Consider the following 23,228-nt stretch of genomic DNA (forward strand, 5'->3'; position numbering starts at 1 on the left):
TGCAGCACACCACCAAGCCCGAGATCCCCGGCGTTCGTCACGTCCAACAGCTCCTCGATGCTGAGCCGGCCGTCGATTCGAGGGAACAATTCGTAGACGTTATTGACCATAGACAAGTCCTCGACGGGCAGTAAGTGCCCGACATTTGGGTCGAACGGGCGGGGCCCGACGGCTACCTGGAGCCGTGGACGGAGCGTCGGCATGGCCTACTGCAGCAGCGCACCGGTGCGAGCGGCATTCATCACGTCCGGACCTGGAGCACCTCCTCGCGTGATCCTACTGTCGCGCCCCGTTCCCCTGCCATGCGACCGCGCCATACCTCAAGCTTCCCACTACCATTAGAGCCCAGAGGCATCAGGCCTGGCCACTGCTCCTCTGTTCCATGGTCGATCGTAGGCTTCACCAGTTGCAAGCGTCGCGTGTTCTTGCACGTTGCACAGTCCATGGAGGAACATGGATGAATAAGTACTCGATTATTGTCGATCTCAGTATAGATGGACGCCACGGCACACAAGCAAACTAAACACCCGCTCCATGGGAAGGTGTGTGTAACAGCTTAGGTTCCCCAGCCTCGATCTAGAGCTGGTCGGCCATGAGCCTGAACTCCTCGACGGTGATGGTGCCATTGCCATCCAGGAACTCGAGGATGGCCGCGTAGTCCTGGCGCTGGCAGCGCCCACGACACCGAGCGCCCTAGAGAGCTCGTCCGCGCCGACCAGCGCGCCCCCGGTGGCCTCAAGCGCGGGCACCGCCGACTGCAGCACCGCGCTGAGCACGTCTACCCCGAGCTCCCCAGCGCTCCTCACATCCAGGAGCTGCTCGACACTGAGCCAGTGTTGGCGTGTCACCCTCACCAGATAGGGAGGGTGGTTATGAGCGCGGTCACGGTGGATTATTGCAGCCGCAGCGTGCCTGGTGACGCACCGACCTGTGTACGGTCAGGTCAGTAAATGAAATAACATCCGAGGGTGGACGGTAAATGAAATACCGTCCACGCCTGGGGCCCTCGCAGCCGTTAGATCAGACTTGTGCCGTCAAGATTTGCATATGCTCTGTTTCAAGGGGTGATTTGCGGAAGTTATTGACTGTGGTCAACTCTCGAGTGAGCAAGACCCCAACGTTGGATCCAAACTGTGGAGCCCCGATGTCAACCACGAGCTGTGAGCGCCGGCATGGTAGGCTGCAGCTCCACTCCGAGCCCGTAACTCTACGAACCCGCCGGCAACTAGGCACGTCGAGTCCTATCCATGGCGAGCGCGCACGCCGAGATGCCGAAATTGAACAAGTGAACGCCACAGTGGCGGCTGCCGGGCTGCGCGCGGCTAGAACCCAAAGTCTAGGACTCTAGATCTACTAACTTTATGCTCGGACGTGGACGACGGGCGATGTGCATTAAGCTCTCCTTGACTCCATGCACCCACATGGTGCAACGGAGACGGAGACGGACCTTGTTCGCTGACAAATTTTCGGTTACAGGTTACCCTAGGGGGAAAATGACCGGTCCTGGAACTGGAATGACTTTTCGGTTTTGAGAAAGGTCTAGAAAATATATGCATTCAGATTTCAAATTGAACAGTCTCCCTGCTCTGATGAGATCGAAACCCTTGAAATCTTATCAGGTTAACTAATGGTTTCTGTATATTTGTAAAGTGAATTTATTTTCTTATGCATATTATTCTTTTTGTAATAGCCCTATGTTAATTAACAGGAGATCATGTCATCATATGTATCACTAAGCACTAAGCATGATTAACTCGCACTTAGGGGAGGTTAAACTATAGGGCTAAGCCCCCTAAACTGGTAGGGGCGGACGGTCCACCCCTATACGGCAGACGATCCACAGTTCCTCCACACTATTGCCCCCAGTCAACCACGACCAAGTCAGACACCTTGCCACGTCAGCAGCCGTGGACGGTCCGGGCCCCACTTGCGGACGGTCCGTTAGTGCACCACCGATGTGTGTCACGCGTGCAGAGACTTGGCGCCACGTACACCCCTCAGGCCCCACCCGTCAGCCTGAGCTCTCAGTCACCAGAACACCCCTCTGCTCGCTCACTCTCCCTCCCACTCTCCCCAAACCTCTCTCTCTAAACAAGCCATGGAGGAGCTTCCCTTCCTCCATTGCCATTGAAGCCCTACCTCGCCGGAGGACACCGGAGAACGACGCCGGCGAGCTGCATCGCCTCTACCTCCTCTTCTTCCTTGGGGAGGAGCTTCCCCAACAAGATTCTTCCTCATCTTCATCCCCTTCCTCAAGCTCCAAGCAAGGAGGATGACCCCTAGCTTCCCCAAGCCTTCCCCGTCGCCTTGGAGCCCTTGCCGGTACTCTACTCGTTGCCGATGAGTGCACCCCCTTCCCGATCCGTCCCCAGTGCCCTAGGATTTGAGGCCAAGACCCCACCTAGAGCACAAATCACCATTGATGACCTAGAGCTTCGAGACCCTAATGCATGTGAGGTTTAGTTACCAAAGTGAACCCTCTATGCTCCCAGGAACCTCTAGGAACAAACCCCGCCCTAAACCATGGCCGCAATCGCCGGCGGCGAACTCGCTGGTGAACCTCGGCAGTGTCACGGACGGTCCGCCCAACATGGTCAGAAGGTCCGCCAGCTCCCGACCCAACCAACAGAGCCTCTGGACATTTTCTAGCTTTTCAAAATTTGTGAGGCGGACGGTCCGCTTATTCCACGCGGACGGTCCGCGGTTCATTTCTTCACTTTACACAGAAACACACAGAGACCATGTTTTCACTCTAAAACGGTCCGCAGTTGACCGGCGGACGGTCCGCCACTTGGTCCGCCGTTCAGGACCGGACGGTCCGCTTCCTCCCAACGGATGGTCCGCGGTTCATTTCTTCACTTTACACAGAAACACACAGGACCTATGTGCGTTATAACCCACCAACCTCCTTTGCTATAGTTTTGCATTACCAAAGCATACCTTCACATGTCATTTGCATATCATTGCACGCCTTCATAGCATGCTCATCTCAAGCATCATTTGCCTTCGTGTAGAGACTGCGACGCCGGAGCAAGAGGAGGGTGAACCGGAGCCCGTGGGAGACGATGCTTCCTTTGTAAACCAAGGCAAGCACCTATGCATCCTTTACTCCCTATTTTGGATCAAATAAGTATATGTGGCTTGCTTGCGCATGAGTTATCATACTTTGTCCATAGGTATCCATGTTTGATTAGAACCTATTTGATGCATTACCAACCTTATTAGAACACTACCATCTAGGTGAGTATGCTTGTTTAGGAGTCACGGATTATATGCTTAGCCATGCTTAGCTACGGTAGAAGACGAGAGGTGGAAAGGGCACCACCACTTGCGAGTTATAGGATGTTTGATTAATTCTACATTCCTAGTTATTGATGAATAAAATGTGAGCAACTATGAATGATGATTCGGACTTGAGCAAGAATGGTAGGGCCATGATGGAAAGAAGTCCAAATGGTTAGTCTTGCTTGAGTTGGTTAAGGACCGTCTCTTTGGTCGCTGGTCTCTTGAGCACTTTTTCGTACGAACCACATGCTTAATTATGGGAAGGTAAGCCAACTAGCTTGAGTCACACCTTGCCTTGATCGGATTTGGTGCGACTCGTGATGGAGTGTGATCGGCGGTTCCAGTGCACTTGTCCTTCCCGGCCGTTCGCTCATAGCCGGTTGTGTTCGTGTGAAAGGTTGAGTCTTGAATCATGTGATGAAACCACCAAATTAAAACTCTAAATTAAGCGTAATGACTATCATTTGAACACATCAGGTGCATTAGCTTAATGGCTTAATTTGATGGTCTTTTTTCAACCCACGGTCCGATCGAAACATCACCGGTAGTCTCACACGAAGGTGAGCGCAGATGGTACAAACACGACATAATACTTAAAATACAAGTACAATACGATTATGAAACATTAAGTTTTACATACCGTTTTACAGATATTTACATAATTTATAAATTTTTACAACATAAGAAACCCAAGTTTGGAAATAAAAAAGGTCTACCCCTCCTCCATACTGACCAAAAGCGTGCACCCCGCCAACTCCAGGAACTACTCCTCAGGCTCAACTACTACCCAACCTTCTACATCTCGACGGATAAACTTGGCATAGCAGGGACATAAATCGACATGGGAAGTACCTGTAATAAATTTGCAGCAAAGCCCTGAGCAACTAATACTCCGCAAGACTTACCCGCCTATTGGGTATACTTAGCCCAATATCTAGACATGCATGGCTATCTGGCTAGTTGTTTGTTTTGCAGAAAAATCATCTATAGGGTGGATCCTTACTTTCCATGATTTAGCCGCATATTTATATAGATAGACTATCAACAATTGTTTGCATATCTAAAGCAAGCATGTTGGAGCATTCAATAATGATTCAAATTAGTATCATCATGTATCACTAACATTCTAGCTCATTTCTACGAGGTGACAAAGAGATCAAGGCCCTCATATCCGCGAGACATAGAGAATCGATCCATTTTAACCTTGCAAGGTGGACCTAACCAACACGGCACGCATAAGCCCCGTCGGACCACACGCACCAACCATTCCCCTGCCCGCCTCGAACTACAGGACCGCCCCACCATCATATGGTCAGCCGAGCTCAACGTGAGACCACCAAAAGTAAATACATACATCCCATTTCTCCGCGACTACTCGACTACCCCAGGAGGTGAGTTGGAGTCCTGTACTTTCGAAGCGAGGCAGTACTAGGCTTACCGGTTTCGACTACCTCCTACTCCCGGCATGCGGTTAGTACAATTCAATCCTCGATCAGCACTGCCACAATGACCGGTCCTTAATCGACACAGACGGGGCTAAGACAACCAAGAACCCTGCCCTGCTGCCATACCTATACACCATCTTCATTCCCCGTCTGGTCTCAAGTTTCCATCAACTTCACATTTGCATTCCACAACTCACTACTGAAGTACATAAATAATTAAACGTCTCGCGAGTAACCGGAAATTACTCGACTTCTGAAACATCCTATATCTCGCGAGTGACATGAAGTCACTCGGCTTCTACCGAGTCCTATTAAGCATGGCATCGCTAGCGACCCCTATATACTAGTATAAACTCAAGTTATCCTATGGATCATGCAACTAGGGTTCCAATTAACTCCTAAAACATAATGCACAAGCAATATATATATATATATATATATATATATATATATATATATATATATATATATATATATATATATATATATATACATATATACATATATATACATATACATATACATATATACATATATATATATACATATATACGTACATATATATATACATATACATATATACATATATACGTACATATATATATACATATACATATATATATATATATACATATACATATATATATATATATACATATATATATATATATACATATATATATATATAGTGAATCATAAGTTGAACTAATAGGACATGCACCGGGGCTTACCTTCGGGCTGCTGCTCGACACTGAGCTCAGCTGGGCCTTGGGCCGGGTGCTCATAATTCTCCTGCTGAACTTGCCCCTGCTGCTCCTGTGGCCCGGCGATCACCTCGCACACGGCTCCCTCGGCGGCAGCGTCTACACGTATGCAAATGATATGAGAATGCATGCAATATAATTTGTAACTTTGAAATAAACCTTAACCGATCATAAACACTGCTAACCAAACAACCCGACGCCCAACAGTTCTGCAAAACCCAGATTATCTAGATTTTATATCCAGAATATCCGGATTTTCCGGAGTATCCGGGTTAATACCCGAAGTATCCGGGTTTTGCACAGCTTTCGCCCCCAAAACTGAAATTCTAATTTCTAGCAAAACTAACCTACAAAAATCGAAACCCTTCTAGACCCTAGTAGAGGGACTCGTATGGAGATGATTGACCGAAAAGAAATCGCTTAAAACATCCGAGAACGATCACTCCCTTAAACCCTAGCTCGAGTACCTTGAGTAGGCTTCCCTTGCACCAAGAGCTTGAACCGAAGCCACCCCAAGGTGAAGCTCATAGAAAGGATGATTCCCCATGCCGGTAGAAAGTTCTTGGGCCATGGAATGGATTTGTAAGGAAGGAGATTTGGAGTTTAGGGCTAAGGAGAGAGGGAGAGCTCGTGGGGGAGTGAGGAAGAGAGAAAAACTGATGTTTTACCGTTTGGAAATAGTAAAAGGACCCTAACACGTGATATAGGATTTCAAGTCCGGACTATTCGGAAGAAAATCCGGATTATCCGAGTTAATCCGGAGTTTTCGGGTTAAAAACCGGAGTATCCGGGTCCACCTGACTCCAGAAAATAAATCTGAGTTTTGATTCGATTTGTGACTCGATTGCGACGAAACGAATTACTTGCTAAGTATCTAGTTAATCCCAAGTTTAACACTCGAGTGTTACAATCTTCCCCCCAAAAAGAAATCTCGTCCTGAGATTTATAGCGTAGGTGCAAGGTTAAAAGTGAGATGTGATGTACCTTGATGCATGTTCAAGAAATCCGGATACTGAGAATTTAGAAAATCCTCCTGCTCCCATGTAGTTTCATCTTCGGAGTGATTACTCCACTGCACTTTATAAAACCTTCTAGTTTGACGTCGGGTAACTCGGTCCTTGCGGTCAAGAATTTTGATAAGATGCACAGGATATGAAAGATCAGGTTCTACTTGTAGCTCCTCTATGTCAATCACTTTGCTTGGGACACGGAGGCATTTTCTGAGCTGAGAGACATGGAATATATTATGAACCGCAGATAATTGGGCGGGAAATTCTAGGCGATATGCTACTGGCCCACATCGCTCAATAATAGGAAAAGGCCCAACATAGCGAGGTGCAAGTTTTCCCTTTACGCCGAATCGCTGAACCCCTTTCATGGGAGACACCCGCAAATAGACATGATCTCCCACTTGAAATAGGACAGATCGATGTTTCTTATCCGCGTAACTCTTTTGTTGGAATTTTGCAATCTTTAAATTTTCCTGAATAACCCGGACTTGTTCTTCAGCTTCGCAAACAATATCGGGTCCGAAAAAGTTCCTTTCTCAGGCTTCTGACCAGTTCAATGGGGTCCTACACCTTCACCCATATAATGCCTCAAAAGGAGCCATTCTGATGCTCTCCTGATAACTATTGTTATAAGCAAACTCGGCTAAGGGTAGACATTCATCCCATTTCTGGCTATAGGTGAGCGCACACGCTCTGAGCATATCCTCCAGAATCTAATTTATTCTCTCAGTCAATCCATTTGTCTGAGGATGATAGGCTGAATAGCGGATCAGTTGTGTACCAAGAGCAGCGTGAAAGTGTTCCCAGAACCGGGCAATGAATTGAGTACCCCGGTCCGAAATGATTGTCTTTGGAACCCCGTGGAGACTCACAATATGGTCCATATACAATTGGGCGTATTGTTTTGCCGTATGTGTTATCTTTACCGGCAGAAAATGTGCTGACTTGGTGAGACGATCCACAATAACCCATATTGAATCATAACCCTTGGAAGTTTTGGGTAAGCTGACAATAAAATCCATTCTAATATCCTCCCACTTCCAGGATGGAATACTCAAGGGTTGTAAAAGGCCGGCTGATCTCAAATGGCTCGCTTTAACCCTCTGACAAGTGTCGCACTCCGACACATATCTGGCGATTTCCCGCTTCATCCTTGTCCACCAGAAGCGCTGCTTCAAATCTTGGTACATTTTATTACTGCCTGGGTGGATTGAATACCTCGAGAGATGAGCTTCATCAAGAATTCGCTTCCGTAGCTCTAAATCTTTAGGTATGACCAGGCGATTATCAAACCACAAAACACCCTCACTGTCCTGGTGAAAACATGCAACCCTAGGGTCATTTTCCATAAGCCTTTGTCTGATCTTCTCCATGCCTGCATTATTTTTCTATGCATCAACAATCTGATCTCGTAGCGTAGGTATGAGGGTGATATTGGCAAATGTGCCTTCAGGTACAATAGCTAGATTTAATTTCTCCATTTCCTGACATAAAGTTGCACACACCATTGTGGCTGAGATGCAACTGCTACTGGCTTTGCGACTTAAGGCACCGGCTACAACATTAGCCTTGCCCGGGTGATAATGAATCTCCAGATCATAGTCCTTAATCAATTCCAACCACCGTCTCTGGTGCAAGTTCAGCTTATTCTGAGTAAAGATATACTTGAGGCTCTTGTGGTTGGAGTATATATGTACTGGATTGCCCAGAAGATAATGGCGCCAGATCTTTAATGCATGCACCACTGCTGCTAGTTCCAAGTCGTGGGGTGGCATAATTCTCTTCATATCGTCTAGGAGCTCTGGAGGCATAAGCAATCACCCGCTGATCTTGCATAAGAACACAGCCGAGTCCGGTGCCTGATGCATCACAATAAACGTCAAAGGGCCGAGTAATATCTGGCTGGGCCAAAACAGGGGCCGACGTCAACAGCTTTCTTAGGGTCTGAAAGGCCCGCTCGCATTTGTCGTCCCATATAAACCTCACCCCTTTCTTGAGCAATTCAGTCATGGGCTTAGCAATTTTGAGAAGTCCGGTACAAACCGGCGATAGTAACCTGCTAGCCCAAGGAAACTCCAAACCTCGGGAACAGAGGTGGGAGCTTTCCAATTCATAACATCCTGAATCTTACTAGGATCAACAAAAATCCCCTTGTCTGAGATGATGTGGCCCAATAACTGGACTTTCTTGAGCCAGAAATCACATTTGCTGAATTTGGCATACAGCTTGTGTTCCCGCAGGCGCTGAAGCACAATGCGGAGATGCTCTGCATGCTCTTCTTTGTTCTTGGAATATATAAGAATGTCATCAATGAAAATCACGACAAACTTATCTAGCTCAGGCATGAACACTGAGTTCATGAGATACATGAAATGAGCAGGGGCATTTGTTAGCCCAAAAGACATGACCAGATATTCATAAAGCCCGTATCTGGTGGAGAAGGCCGTCTTGGGAATATCCTCAGCTCTAATCTTTATCTGATAATAACCCGAGCGGAGATCAATTTTTGAAAATACCCGGGCCCCGAATAGCTGATCAAACAGGATGTCAATCCGGGGAAGCGGGTATTTATTCTTGATGGTGACAGCATTTAAAAGTCTATAGTCCACACACAACCTGAGGTTTTGATCTTTCTTCTTAACGAAGAGTGCAGGACAGCCCCAAGGCGACGTGCTAGGACGGATATAGCCTTTATCGAGCAATTCTTGCAACTGTTTCTTTAATTCTGCCAGCTCATTGGGTGGCATCCGATAGGGTCTTCTAGAAATCGGTGCGGTGCTCGGTTGTAACTCAATGACGAATTCAACATTACGATCTGGGGGCATACCGGGTAAATCATCCGAGAATACATCCGGGTACTCACATACTACTGGTATGTCAGCCAGGCTCTTGACCTCAACTTGGTTCAGAGTAAGTGTCGAGGGCATATGGTCCCTAAGAGTTAAGGTCATAGAACCCTGAATAGAAGGTTTGATGTGCACAGAATGTGAATTAGTGTCTAAAAGAACTCCTTGTTCCTTCATCCAGTTCATGCCAAGTATAATATCCACTTTTTGAGTTGGTAGAACTATAAGGTGTGCACTGAAATCTTTTCCTTGTAACTGAAGAGGCACTCGTCTGACAACTTGGTTGGTAATTAATTGCCCCCCTGGCGAGTGAATATTGTACAAACTTGACATGTTTTCTATTTTCAATCACAGCCTATCGGCACACTCCTTACTAATGAATGTGTGTGACGCACCAGAGTCAAATAATATAGTAACGGGTTGATCGTTTACTGAAAACGTACCCGCCATCACTGGAGCTCCTTCTGGGATACCCTCAAGGGTGGTATAGTGTAATTGCCCCGGCTTGAAGTGAGCCACTTTGTTCTTCTGATTTTGTTGACCAGATTGCTGGCCTTGCTTTGGTGGCATTAGGCAGTTATGGGCGAAGTGTCCCGGTTGTCCACAGTTGTAACATGGAAAGAAATTGGGGCGCATCCCCAGCGACTACACCCAAACTTTCTGCTCATTCTGCTGAGGAACAGGAGGTCTGACAGTCCCCTGTGCCGGTGGGTACTGAGGTGGACGATAACCCCACTGCTGCTGTGGCTGGTGCTGAAAGGGGGCTCGCTGCGGGCCCGACTGTACCAAGCAAAACCTCTGGGAAGCGCTGCTTGAAGATCCCGCTGCCGGCGCCTTTCTTTTCTTCTTTGCCTTGTGAGCTAGGTGGGCGTCCTCCTGAATGATAGCCCCATTGACTAGCTCACTGAAAGTGTCAAACTTAATCATCGCCAGGCAATTTTGGAGCTTGCTGCTAAGCCCCTGCCTGAAGCACGCCTGTTTCTTCTCATCATTGTCTACGTGATATCCCGCATACTGCGATAAATTGTTGAAGGCATGGGAATACTGTAGAACACTGTTGTTACCCTGTTTCAAGGCCAAGAACTCGGTGAGCTTCCTTCTGATCACTCCTGCTGGAATGTGGTGTGCCCTGAATGCTTCTTTAAACTGGGCCCAGGTGAACCGAGTGCCCTCGAGAAACATGGCCACGTGATTGTCCCACCAAGTGCGTGCGGGACCCCTGAGCTGCTGGGCTGCAAATCCTGCCTTGTCCCCATCATCATACGGGTGCAGGGTGAACTTGGACTCTGTAAGGATCACCGGGGTGTCTGACCCTAGAGGGGAGGGGGTGAATAGGGTCGCTAATCGCTTTCTTACCTAAGGCTCAAACTATTTGCATAAGATAAACCTAACACGTCCTACACATGCTAGTTATTACCAAGGTTTATCTATGCTACTCTCAACTTACCCCAAAAGACTTGCAACCTATAGCCAATCATAATCAAACTAACTAGGAAAGTAAAGGCACGCAAGATAGAGTAAATGCGAAGCGTAATACGGTAAGTAAAGTGGTAAGGGCAAGAGGGATGCAAACTTCCGAGTAGACATGGTCATGTAATGTGGTTCGGCTCAAATGCCTACGTCCACGGGACACCGAGACTCTTCCGATTACCGTCTTGCACTAGGCCATCAAGGCGCACCGGCAAGCAAAGGCAAGTGCCCACAAGACACCGAGTATCGTGCATCGCCACCGTCTCTCTCGGTCACCTGGCCGAAATCCACTACGGAGCTTCTCCACCAAGGAGGGGGTCTCCTCTTCCCCCGTACAAAGTGTCGGCACCGCTCCACACCAAGTCGGAGGGTCGTCGACGGGAATGCTTTGCTTGCCTTGGCAAGACTTCTCTTAAGCTAGCTCTATCAAGAACTAAGCCTATACAAGTGCACAAAGCACTCTCTCAAAACTTCTCACAAGCTAGATATAGCACTAAGCACTTCTAGGATGGTTGGTGATGGATCTTTGCTTGGGCAGCACTTTCTTCAGCTCTTGAGGCTTCCAACCATATGCAGCAACCGGACTTGGGGGGTATATATAGCCCACACACCCCAAAAGAGCCGTTGGGAAAAGCTGACAGAATTCCTGAACGCCGGTTGATCCGACGCTCCAGTTTTGTCATCACCGGTTCAACCAGTGAATGCTTTTTCCCAGCTACTAGCCGTTACTGCTCCAACGGCTACTTGATCAATTGTACCGACGCTCTTGAAATCATCGTCGGTTTATCCGGTGAGTGCAAGCTCAGAAACCCCCGAAAAATGGAGTCTCTGGACAACTGCACCGACACTCAATTTGAGCATCGCCGGTCTAACCGGTGATGAACCCTAGGCTTAGCTTCTGGATCCGTTGCACCGATGATACATCTTCTCCCATCGTCGGTTCATCCGGTGCACTCTGTTGACTTGGTCTCTACTGAGCCCATTGCACCGGTGAGTGTAATTTGCCTCACACCGGTTTAACCGGTGAGTGCAAATTACCTCTGTCTTGGTCCTTTCAACTTGATTTCTTCGGGGTTTTGTATCTTTTCATCCCTTGGACCTATAAGCCTGATAATGATCATCTTAACACATATATTAGTCCAAGTGTTGTGTGTGTCATCAATCGCCAAAATATTATATTGAAATATGGCATGAGAGGCCATTTTCGCTACAATCTCCCCCTTTTTGGTGATTGATGACAACACAACCAAAGCAAGCAAGATGAATTGCAAGAATAAGAAATTGGTACCAAATTAAAAAGTTAGAAGCTACTTGGCTTGCTCGGATGACATTTCAATGCTCATTTTAAAAGCCACCGGCATTTGATTAGTCCATGGGACGAAATGCTTCCGGCTTGATCACAATTGTGAAACAATGGCTTGTGGCCAATGTAAGACAATTGTGTGGTTTGAACTATATGAGCAATGAAAATTTTTGTACCTTAGTCCATGGGATCATCAAATTGCACTTCTCCCCTATATTGACTAAGTACCTCCCCCTATCACCATGCATCCTTTTGCATTGTTTTTTCCATTCCCCCCTTGCTAATGGCATCATTTACTCCAAACTATTTGCTTGTTTTTAGGGTACATTTCTCCCCCTTTGTCATCAAACACCTAAAAGCTTCATAACCACTAACAACAAGGAGCATTAGTAGCAAAAAGAATTTACTAGTGATAGAGTGTTATACCCACTAAATTTGGCATATCTCCCTTTGTTTGAACAAGCTCCCCCTTTTTCAAAGCTTGTGGCACTTCTCATCTTAACACCAATTGTGATGCCAATTGTGACTTGTAGGGGTAGTGTTCAAAAGAAATTTGAACTCATGGAGATAGCTCTATGTGACTACAACAAGTAGCACTTGTAAAGCATATTAGTCACACAAACGTAAGTTATAGAGTTAGCTCCCCCTAAATGTGTGCATTAGTGTTTGAATCACTTTAAACAAATATATGCACTTGTAATTCACATAATGGGGATTTAACTTCATAACTTGCTAATCAAGGCATCATAAGCAAGCAATTGATATCAAAAGCATTTTTACCACGAATATGAGAGATATCAAATTGCAAGATATGCTATGAAAGACATATGCCATGTGAGAGAATCAATTAAGCTCATATAGGTTACAACAAGATATGAATAAGGCATGGATAACCTACCATGTGAAATTTCTAGGAAGACATATCAAATGAAAGATACCAATAGTAAAGATAAGATCATGCAATCCTAGAGAGGCATTGAGCTACAATGATGCATGAAGGATATCAAATGAATTGAGATCATCCTTTTATCTTGCTCATTACCTCATATGTAGGGGAGGGGAATTTGGGTCACTAATCTTTAATCCATAGCTTGGCTTTAATTCAACTTTGCATGATGCATCCCTACTCATGCATCACAAACCTTGCCAAGCCTCCAAATTCCCGTAGTGCTTATTTGGCGCCTAAGTTTTAGGGATCCAAACCTTTTGAGAGCCATCCATGGTATGAATAATATCCTTGGGCAGCCAAATAGGCCAGTTCCATCCATATGTTCTCCACTCCATGACATGAGCTACCACCTTGCCATTCTTCTTCTTTTCAAGTATGTATTGGTTGCTCTTTTGCTTGTTCCTGTGGTTGGAATTGGTGTACATGTATGACGCCTTCAAGTTTGGAGATGCGTTTTTCTTGATCTCCTTAGCCTTCTTGTGTCCCTTCTTGCTCTTGTTCAAGTTCTTGGGCTTGCCATTTTCTTTGCCCTTTGCTTCACACTCTTTCTCCTTGCATTGGTAGGACTTGTGGCCTTCTTTGCAACACTTGAAGCAAGTCACGGTTTCTCCCTTCTCAAGCTTCTTCATGCCCGTGAGGGGGTTATCTTGAGAAGGTTGGGCTTGCTCTTGAGTGTACTTTCCTTTGAGGCGCCTTAAGTCTGCCATTAGCCTTGCTACCTCTTGTTTGAGCTTATCATTTTCCTTAGCAATGAGATCATCACATGTTTCTACAATCATATTCTCATTGCAAGGGGTTAGATCACAAGAGGTAGACACATCTACCTTGACAATGGGAATAGCACAAGGAATATTGCAAGGAAATGATTTATCCGATGATGATTCACTTTTAGATTCAAAGCTCTCATATTTTATTTTAAGTTCTTTGTGCTCATTGTCTAACAAATTGAATTTGTTTAGCAAGTTCTCATATCTTGAGACAAATGAAGCCTGAAGTTTTTCTTTAGCCTTGAGAGCTTTGATTTCTTTATTTTGTTTAGTGAGATGTTCTTGTTGATTATAAAGAAGTGTCGTCATCTCACTAGTTTCATCAGTTTCAACATCGGATTCATCATTGGAGGAGGAGTCATCACTTACATCGTTATTAACTAGTGCCATAAGACACATGGGTGGTGGTGATGTCCTCCGAGGGCGATGAGTGGTGGAGCTCTTGGAATTTTTGTTGTTCTTTTTACTTGAGCTTTCACCACCTTTTTTGGGCTTGTAGATGGCGGAGAGAGCTTGGGGTTTTTACTTGTTCTTTTTCTTCGCCATCTTCTCCATCCCAACCGCACTCCCTCTAATGAGTGTTTTGTACCCAAGCTCATAGAGCTCATGTACATGCTCGGCAATCTTGCGGTGGTGGTATAGCATGGCCCTTAGATATTCTTCGTCACTTGAACTTGATTCGTCATCACTATCTTCCTCATCCTCTTCTTCTTGTTCACTTGAGCTTGATGAGTCTTGTCGCCTTGGTTGGTGCTTGCATGAGTGCTTGGCGGCGAGACTCTTGTGGCTTGAAGAAGAGGTGGAATCTTGCTCCTTCTTCTTTGCCATCCCCATACTATACTCATGGGCGATGATTTGATTGATGACTTGGTTGGGTGTAATCTTGACCAAGTCTTCTTTTTGCAAGAGAGAATTGATGATGTCATAATCGGGCTTGCGAAGGCTTCGGAGGATCTTGTGGTTAATTTCTTCATCTTTAACTTGATTGAGACCTAAGGCATTGATTTCATTGACAAGAGTTGTCGGTACCCCAGGACCGGGTACCCCCTCTTGCTGAGTCTAGGCAAGAGTCTCGTAGTTATCGTTAACTACGCCCTAACAACCGAGCAGCCGGACCCCTGTGGTCCGGAGCCGTACTCTCCCGGCAAACGGCCCCGGACCCGCTCCCCGCTTGGAAAGGGTCCGGTGGCGCCACGTATCCCGGGGGTAGCCCTCAGCCAAAACAGCTGGGGGCCCCGGACCTCCCGCGGAGTCCCGGACCCTCATACACTATCCGGACCCCTCAGCGGAGTAGAACTTACACCCCGCCTGGGGCTGGTCCAGAACCACCACGTGTCACGTGCCCGCACGCAGGGCCGTGAGGCTTCCACTGGAAGACTCGCCTACCTACCGCATTCAATGCAGTAAGCGGAAGTGCGCACTGCCATAGCAAAGCCCGAGGCGGCTTTGGCCAGGTTGCACTGTTGGTTGCATGTTACCAAGGAGCACAGAGCAGTCGCTGGCGCCGCCTACTCCGCGTATGTCATCCTATTATGCCAGTTGGATACGACGGCACGGCTTCGCCCATTAAGGCACCTACACGGTGGCCTCGACAGACTACGCCGCAAGCTACATTGGTCCAACGGGCGCCTCGCCGATGGGACAAATAAAGACTCCCCTCGGTCAGAGAGTCTACAGACGAGGAAGCGTATCCGAGAAGAGATCAGCAACCACTGTAGCACCATTAGTATCTTTCCATTATAGTATACATCCTTGTTGGGCCCACCTGTCGGGGTCCAACGCCTGTGTACGCGTCCTCCTTTGCTCTATAAAAGGGAGACGCCCGTTAGAGAAGGACTCAGGCCCGGGAGAAGCCCGGCTGGGCAGAGGATAGACTCATTCATACCTAGTGCAATACACCTCACAGTGGACGTAGGGTATTACGCTCCGGCGGCCCGAACCACTCTAAATCTGTGTGTTCTTGCGTTCTTGCCCCCAAGCTAGATCGGCCTAATAGCTTTGCACTTCCCCGAGTACTCCCCCTCGGGGAATAGGCGGGTGCGTTCCGCCACCCGGCTGTGGGTACCCCCAAAAGCCCACGACATTTGGCGCCGACCATGGAGACCGAACCCACGACCACGTGTCGGAGGCTTTCTCCTTGCCAGGCCACTGGCGAGGAGGGGGTGAACCATCCTTGGAGGACTGCTCACGCCGCCCACTGACCCGCTTCGCGAGCTTCTGGATCTCGCGGCAGTCAGCGGCGCTGTGGCGAGCGGTGGGATGCACTGGGCATGAACCTCCGCTTCCACCTTGCGGGCGAGGGCGTCTACCATGTGCATTCGGGCTCCCAGCCGCTGCTGCTACAGCCGGCGCCGCTGCCGGCGCTGCTGCTGCAACGACTGGTCCGCCAGAATGCGGCTCCCCGCGACTCCGGTTCTTGTTCTTCTTCTTCTTTCCACCGCCCTGAGCGGTAGCACCGGGGCCACCAGCCTTGGCATCTCCGTCTTGGGGGGCTGAGTGCCATGCGCGGCCCTCGGCGGCCCTGGCACACTTGTCTGCCAGGGAGAAAAGCGTAGTAACGCTTTCCACCTTGTGGGTCGCCAGCTTCTCGAGCATCTTCTCATCACGTACCCCCTGGCGGAAAGCAGTGATAATAGATGCATCGGAGATACGAGGAATGGTACCCCGTACCTTGGTGAAGCGCGAGATGAAGGCCCGGAGCGTTTCTTCGGGTTTTTGCCTTACGGCGTGAAGGTGTGCCTCCACACCATGCTGCTGGTATGCACTGGCAAAGTTCGCTGTGAACCTCGCACAGAGCTCCTCCCAGGACTGGATCGTCCCAGGTGTGAGGTTCATGAGCCAAGTCCGGGCTGGCCCAGACAAGGCTACATGAAAGTAGCTCGCCATGATGGCGCCGTTACCACCAGCTGCTGTGATGGCGGTAACGTACACCTGCAGGAATTCCGACGGGTTAGTGGTACCGTCGTACTTCTCTGGCAGGTGCGGGCGGAACTTGGACGGCCATGCCACTGCGCGGAGGTGATCCGCGAGCGCAGCACAGCCCACCCCAGCCACCGGGGCACCCGACTGTATACGGGCATTCACCGGAGGCTTGGGTGCCACCACATCCAGATCAGCGTTGAGGTTGCAACCCTCGATGTTGAGACGGCGCTCTCGCGCCCTCTCCACGGAGATGCGGGCATCCTCTCCAGCGCGCCGGCGGTTGAGCTCCGCCCGCAGGTCTTCTGTTCGTGCACCCCTCACGGTGGGGGAGCGCACGGATGCCGACGCACCGCCCTGACACTGGCGGTAAGGTACCACCGCATTGCCGGGCGGAGGTCGTTGCCCAGTCCTTGCAGAACTGGGGGAGGCCTGAGCCAGGTGGAGGAGACGGTCAACGTCGTCCCGCCACTACCTCAGGGTGTCTGGCGAGGCTGCAGCAGTCGGGGGGTTACGAAGCAACTCCCTAGCCGCCGCCATCGCTCCGCATCTCGCGGCTTGTGAGGGGGCCCTTGATGGGCGCCCTGACTCTTGCCGGCGAGCAGCGCGCGCCGCCGCCGACGGTGGCTGTTCCACAGGCACAGTTGCCCCTGGAGCAAGAACACGAGAGGCGTGTGGCGTGGAGGACGCCACACCCTCCGTCATCTCTACGTCATCGACACGAACCTTGAAGACGAAGAAGAGATGAACTGCGACCAGCTAAATGCCCCCCTACCTGGCGCGCCAAATGTCGTGGTGCTGCAAACCACAGCCGGGTGGCGGAGGGCACCCGCCTAAGCCCAGAGAGAGTGTACTCGGGGGTTAGCTAGTCCTAGTTCGATCTCACTCAAGAACACGATGAACACAGCAAGATTTAGAGTGGTTCAGGCCGCCGGAGCGTAATACCCTACATCCACTGTGTGTTGTATTGCCTTGCCTCGAGAGAGTCCGCGAGTGCTTGGGCGAGCCTGAGTATGTGATCTAGAGAGCCTGTCCTGTACAGCAAGCGCTTCCCTTTTATATCTCAAGGGAGGCGCGTACATGACTGCTGGGGCCCCGACAGGTGGGCCCAGTGATGTAGTATAAAATAACATACTGTTCATATATTACATCGTCGCAGGCAAAGGAGATCTTCCTCCGGATATCTTTGCCTGCTCCTGGAGTCCCCCGTTCAGCATGTCCAGGCGCTGTATTGTCGGAACGGTGCCAGGCATAGCCAGCGGCTTCACCTGCCACGTATCTGAACGGGCTGTGTAGCTTGCGGCGTAGGTGGCATGATGGAAAAGTGCCGTGCTGTCGTATCCAATTAATGCGGCAGACGGGCTCTGCGCGGGTGCGTTGCAGGTGGCTACACTATGTACCTTGGTAATACGCGGTGCATAGCGAGGTCTGGCAAAGGCTGTCCTATGTGCTGTGGTGGCAGAGCACGCCTCAACCACCAGCATTGATTGCGATGGGAGGGCGAGTCTTCCAGTGGAAGGCTCGCACCCGAACCCTCGCCCGTGCCCCTAGGACACGTGGCGGCTCCGGACCCCCTGGCGGGATGTTGGTTCTACTGCACGGAATGTCCAGACGGGTGCGGGAGGTCCCAGACCCCTATGGGGGGGTCCGAGGCCCTGTCTACCAGCTCGGAGCTTTCTTTCCTCAGGGACACGTGGCGTCTCCGGACCTATCCCAAGCGGGGAACGGGTCCGGGTCCGTTGGCCCGGCGAGGTAACAGCCTGACCTGTGGGGCCTGGCTGCTCCGTCCTTTGGGAGTAGTTGCGAATAACTACGTAGGCCCTGCCTTCCTGCAGTAGGAGTGGGTATCCCTGCTGCAGGGTACCGACAGCGGTCAAGTGCGTAGAGCAACTTGAGAGCCTTCTCATGCTCTGTGTAGTCAAGGGCATCAGCAGATCTGTTAGCACTGACTTTGTTCACAATCGATTGAAACCGACTGAACATGTCGCCAATGCTCTCACCCGGCCCCTGTGTGAAGTTCTCATATTCACGCCGGTGAGTCTCGAAAAGTCTAGCCTTAACCTGAGGTGTGCCCTCGTGGTAGTTCTCAAGGCACGTCCAAATCTTGTGGGCTTCCTGAAAACCCTGGACGCGTGAGAACTCCGCACGAGAAACGCCAGCGACCAAGGCATTGACAGCCTTGGCGTTAGCCTCGTGCTCGGTCACTTGAAGAGGAGTGACCCGAACGACAAGCACCTCATAAGCCTGGTTCTTGGTTATATCCCAAATCTCGGCTCCCAAGCTCTGCAAGAAAGCCCACATGCGAACCTTCCAGTAAGCATAATCCTCGCCGGTAAACACAGGGATCTTACCTAGACTTGCAATGGTCGCCAAATGGTTTTCGAACCGGTTAGGGTAGTGTAAACCTTAACCAAGCTTTGATACTAATTGAGAGACCAAAAAGGCGACCAGAGGGGGGGGGGGGTGAATGGGAGCCAATTTAAAAATTCACGAGTGAAACCGATTTGGTCAAGTCCCAAGAGTACACCCAAACCCTCTCTTCTAGAGTGTGCAAAGTGTAGTTATAGCTGAGCTAGACACCAAGCAAAAACTCTAGGAGCAAGCTGCGAAGAGATCGGATCAAGAGAGGAGAGCAAGCAGCAAAGATAGCATAGTATATGAACACCGGTTAAACCGACGTGCGAATAAAATCTTCACCGGTTCAACCGACGTCACAGAGACGGCAGCAGATAAGAACCACTCATCGGTTAAACCGACGCTACGGTTTAAACAGCGTCGGTTCAACCGGCAATAGTACACCGGATGATCCGAAAAAATCAAACTCAAGCGTCGGTGCAGTTGTCCAATGAGGCAACAAAATGAACAGTACTGAGCACCGGTTGAACCGATGTTGATGAACTTCTTTACGCCGGTGCAACGAGCAAAAACAGCACGCAAAAAGAGCTTAGTAAAGCTTCACCGGTTGAACCGATGCTGGTGAAACTAAAGCACCGGTGTAACCAAGCAGAAAGTCCAAAAACCCTAAAGTGCGAAAAACCAACTCACCGGTTGAACCGATGCAACATATCACAAGCGTCGGTTTAACCGGTGATAGGAAAAAGTTTGCCTGTGCCCAGAAACGATTTTTCCAGCCCGCGACCTTTAGAAATCTTGATGATTGGGGGATCAAATCAAGTCCAAAGGAGCTCAAATTTTGGGAAGATGAAGATGATGACATCAAAAACACATCCCCAAAATATTTCAACGAAAGTCCTCACAGATTAAGAGGAATCAGAAGAAATTTGAGCAAGAGCGGGGTTTTCTCTAGAACGCAAAAAACTTCGATTCGTGGAGATCGTGATTCTGCAGAATTTAGCACTAGGCTAGATGGATTAGAAGCACCCCAAGGAGTCACAAAATCATCTAGAAACCGCCCTCAATCTCATGCACAAAGAACAAAACGGGAGAACCAAAATTCATCACACAAAAGACATTCAAAGTACAAGATTGATTCAAATTCAAAAGCCGCGAGGGCACAAGAAGGAGAGGGCCTTCTTTCCCGATCAATCTTATTACAAAGTCTCAAGAATCCATGGATGAAATTCTACCCGAGAGAGAGGAAGAGGGAGGAACAAAGAGAGAGGGAGAGAGGGCGACTGGAGGAAGGGGCAGGCGGCCTGGGCTCCAGGCAAAAAGAGAGAGAGAGAGAGAGAGGAGAGGGGGTGAGGGGGTATTTATGGTGCCCACGTAGGGGTCCAAAATACCCTTAGACTTAAACTAGAGACTAAAACACCCGTAGGGGCTAAACCGGAAATATCTACATGATCTCATCCGACGGCCGACTTTCTATCTTTGAATCAAAGTCTTCTCCGCGATGCCACCACATAGATGAAGATCCGGTCCGCGGTTTTGGAGGGTCCACGAAACCCGGGTAGGTGGCCGGTTTTGAGAAAACCGCCAAAACTCCACGCGCGGGAAGATTCCCGCCTCCACGCCATGGCCCTGGACGCTGTTCCCGCCTCAGCCTCCTGACGGCCCTAGACGCCGCCCGACGCCCGCCACCTCCTCGCCCGCAGCGAGGCCCTAGATGCCGTCGACGCCCGTTCCTCCGCCAGTCCCGAGACCGACGCCTGTACCTCCACGACTTGGCATCTTCAACCGCCGTCCGCCAGCTTGGTTTTGTGGCGCAAACCAAGAAACCCGCCATCCGTTGGCGCTTGCGCCCTCGATCCAGGAGTGGACGCCACAGCTGCCGCCCCGCCCGAGCTCCGGTCCCGGCTGCCCTTCACCGCTATCCACCACACGGTCCATCGGCCACAACACCTCCACGGCAGCTCTCCGTTGACACTCGACGTCCGTGTACCTGCAACCAAAGACCAAACACACGATCACACCGCACGGTTGACAATTCACTCATCACAACCAGGAGTGAGTACTCCACATTCCTCAATCTCCCCCTTGATGAGTGCATTGTCAACACACCACAATCGAAATAAAAACGAACTAAGAGAGAAGTAAAAACCGAGAAGAACAAAGAAGATGAAGAACTTGAACAAGTGACAGAGGCTCGAAAGAATCAGGAACAAGTCACTTGACCAAGCAAAGATCGATTCCCTAAGACAAGGGCAACGGCTCGACATAATCGATCAAACACAAACATGACTCCTCAAAGACAGAGGCAGGGCTCGACATAGTCATGCCAGAAGCGGAGGGAAAACCAGGAAAACTAGGAGCCAAACAAGGCCGAAACTCCCCTGAAACTCCCCCTGAAATGCATTCCCCTCACCAGTGCAACTCTCACCACATGTATGCACTCTCAAGGCCCTGTGCATCACAAGTACGTGTGCATCCATAAACAAGACCTGCATCTAGCTCAACAGGGTATATCAAATCATGTCTAGAGCTTAGCAAGTTCAGTTTAGCAGAAATAAAAGCATCACCCATGATCTAGCACTAACAAGTAGGGAATGGAAATCAGTGCTAATCAAACTCATACAGGTGAGCCAAAAACAGCCAAGGCATGTTGCGAACATCCATTATGCAATCAAATTATATCAAGCAAATGATAATGCCAGGGGGGTTGAAAGCTTGTCAAGCTTTACTTAGCAATGAGGCCAAGCCTATGCCAAAGACAATCAGAAGCTTAAGACACTCGTTTCAGTCATGCACAGCCTTGCCCGGGTTCTCATAAGTGCAAAGTGAGCCGTCCCGAAAGCTCGATCAGTGCGACAAGCAATCCCATCTGGATCTTCCCATTCCATTTCAAGCACAATTCAAGCAATTTTATCAATTTTTAGATCATGTCAAATATGAATTGCTGAACCAGGATGCGTCGCAACAAGTTAAGTATCAAGAAGCTACACTAGCATGAATAAGATAGCAAAGCATATCAACACACCCTATCATGCTAGTAGCCAAGACAGAGTGACCATGTTTTCGAATTTTCAAATCAAAATAGCTTAACTCAGAGGATATCATATACACAGTGGAGCAAGATATTCATGATCACGTTTATAAACTCACACTAGCAAGCACTAGGAGGTCATAGCAATGTATACAAGAATGCTAGTGCAAGTGAGGCAATGCAAAAATACTGAAATGTACAATGCAAGTGCAAAATGCAGCTACCAAACCTAGAAAAACGAAGAGAAAAAGAACCAAGACCTACAAAGCTAACCAAAGAAAAACTAGCAACTAAAAGGGGTAACAAACCCCAAGCTCCCCTCGCAAGCGAGCAAAAGTCTCAAGCTCAAGTGGTTTGGTAAGGATATCTACGGTTTGCCTCTCGGATGGTACATGGATCATGTCTATGTGGCCTCTCTCATGGTTATCTCGCAGGAAGTGGAACCTGATGTCTATGTGTTTGGTTCTGGAGTGGAGCACTAGGTTCTTTGCAATGCAAATGGAAGACATATTGTCTACAAAGATGGGAACCCTACCAAAACACAACCCACAATCCTGCAAGGTTTGTTTCATCCAAAGAATCTGAGAGTAGCAGCTAGCAGCGGCAACGTATTCGGCTTCTGTGGAAGAGAGTGCTACACTAGCTTGCTTGCGAGACGACCACGAAACCAGCGATGTACCGAGAAAGTGACAATTGCCGGAAGTCGACTTGCGATCCAGCCGACACCCGCCAAAATCGGCATCCGAAAAGCCAACCAAGACAAGAGATGAATCTGCAGAATACCAAACACCGAACTTAGGAGTGAACTTGAGGTACCTGAAGATACGTTTCACCACTTGCTTGTGGGAGGTGCGCGGCGAAGCCTGATACCGCGCACAGAGGCCGACCCCGAACTGAATGTCCGGCCGGGTCGCCGTTAGGTACAGAAGGGAGCCAATCATGCTCATGTACTCCTTCTGGTCCACTGCCTCGCCGTCCAAGTCGATGTGCTGATCGGAGTCGGCTGAGGAGACAAGTCACTCATGTCGAACTTCCGCAACAAGTCCTTGGTGTACCTGGCTTGATGGACAAACGTGCCCTGGGAAGT

General features: G+C 49.1%; 1 pseudogene; it reads right to left on the minus strand.

Moving 5' to 3' along the window:
- Positions 1-576: 576 nt before the first annotated feature.
- The window catches only part of LOC120653694, a 30,509-nt pseudogene continuing 7,857 nt past the window's right edge, over positions 577-23,228 (minus strand).

The sequence above is a fragment of the Panicum virgatum genome, chromosome 1N, assembly GCF_016808335.1.
Source record: "Panicum virgatum strain AP13 chromosome 1N, P.virgatum_v5, whole genome shotgun sequence".
In the NCBI taxonomy this organism is placed as follows: domain Eukaryota; kingdom Viridiplantae; phylum Streptophyta; class Magnoliopsida; order Poales; family Poaceae; genus Panicum; species Panicum virgatum.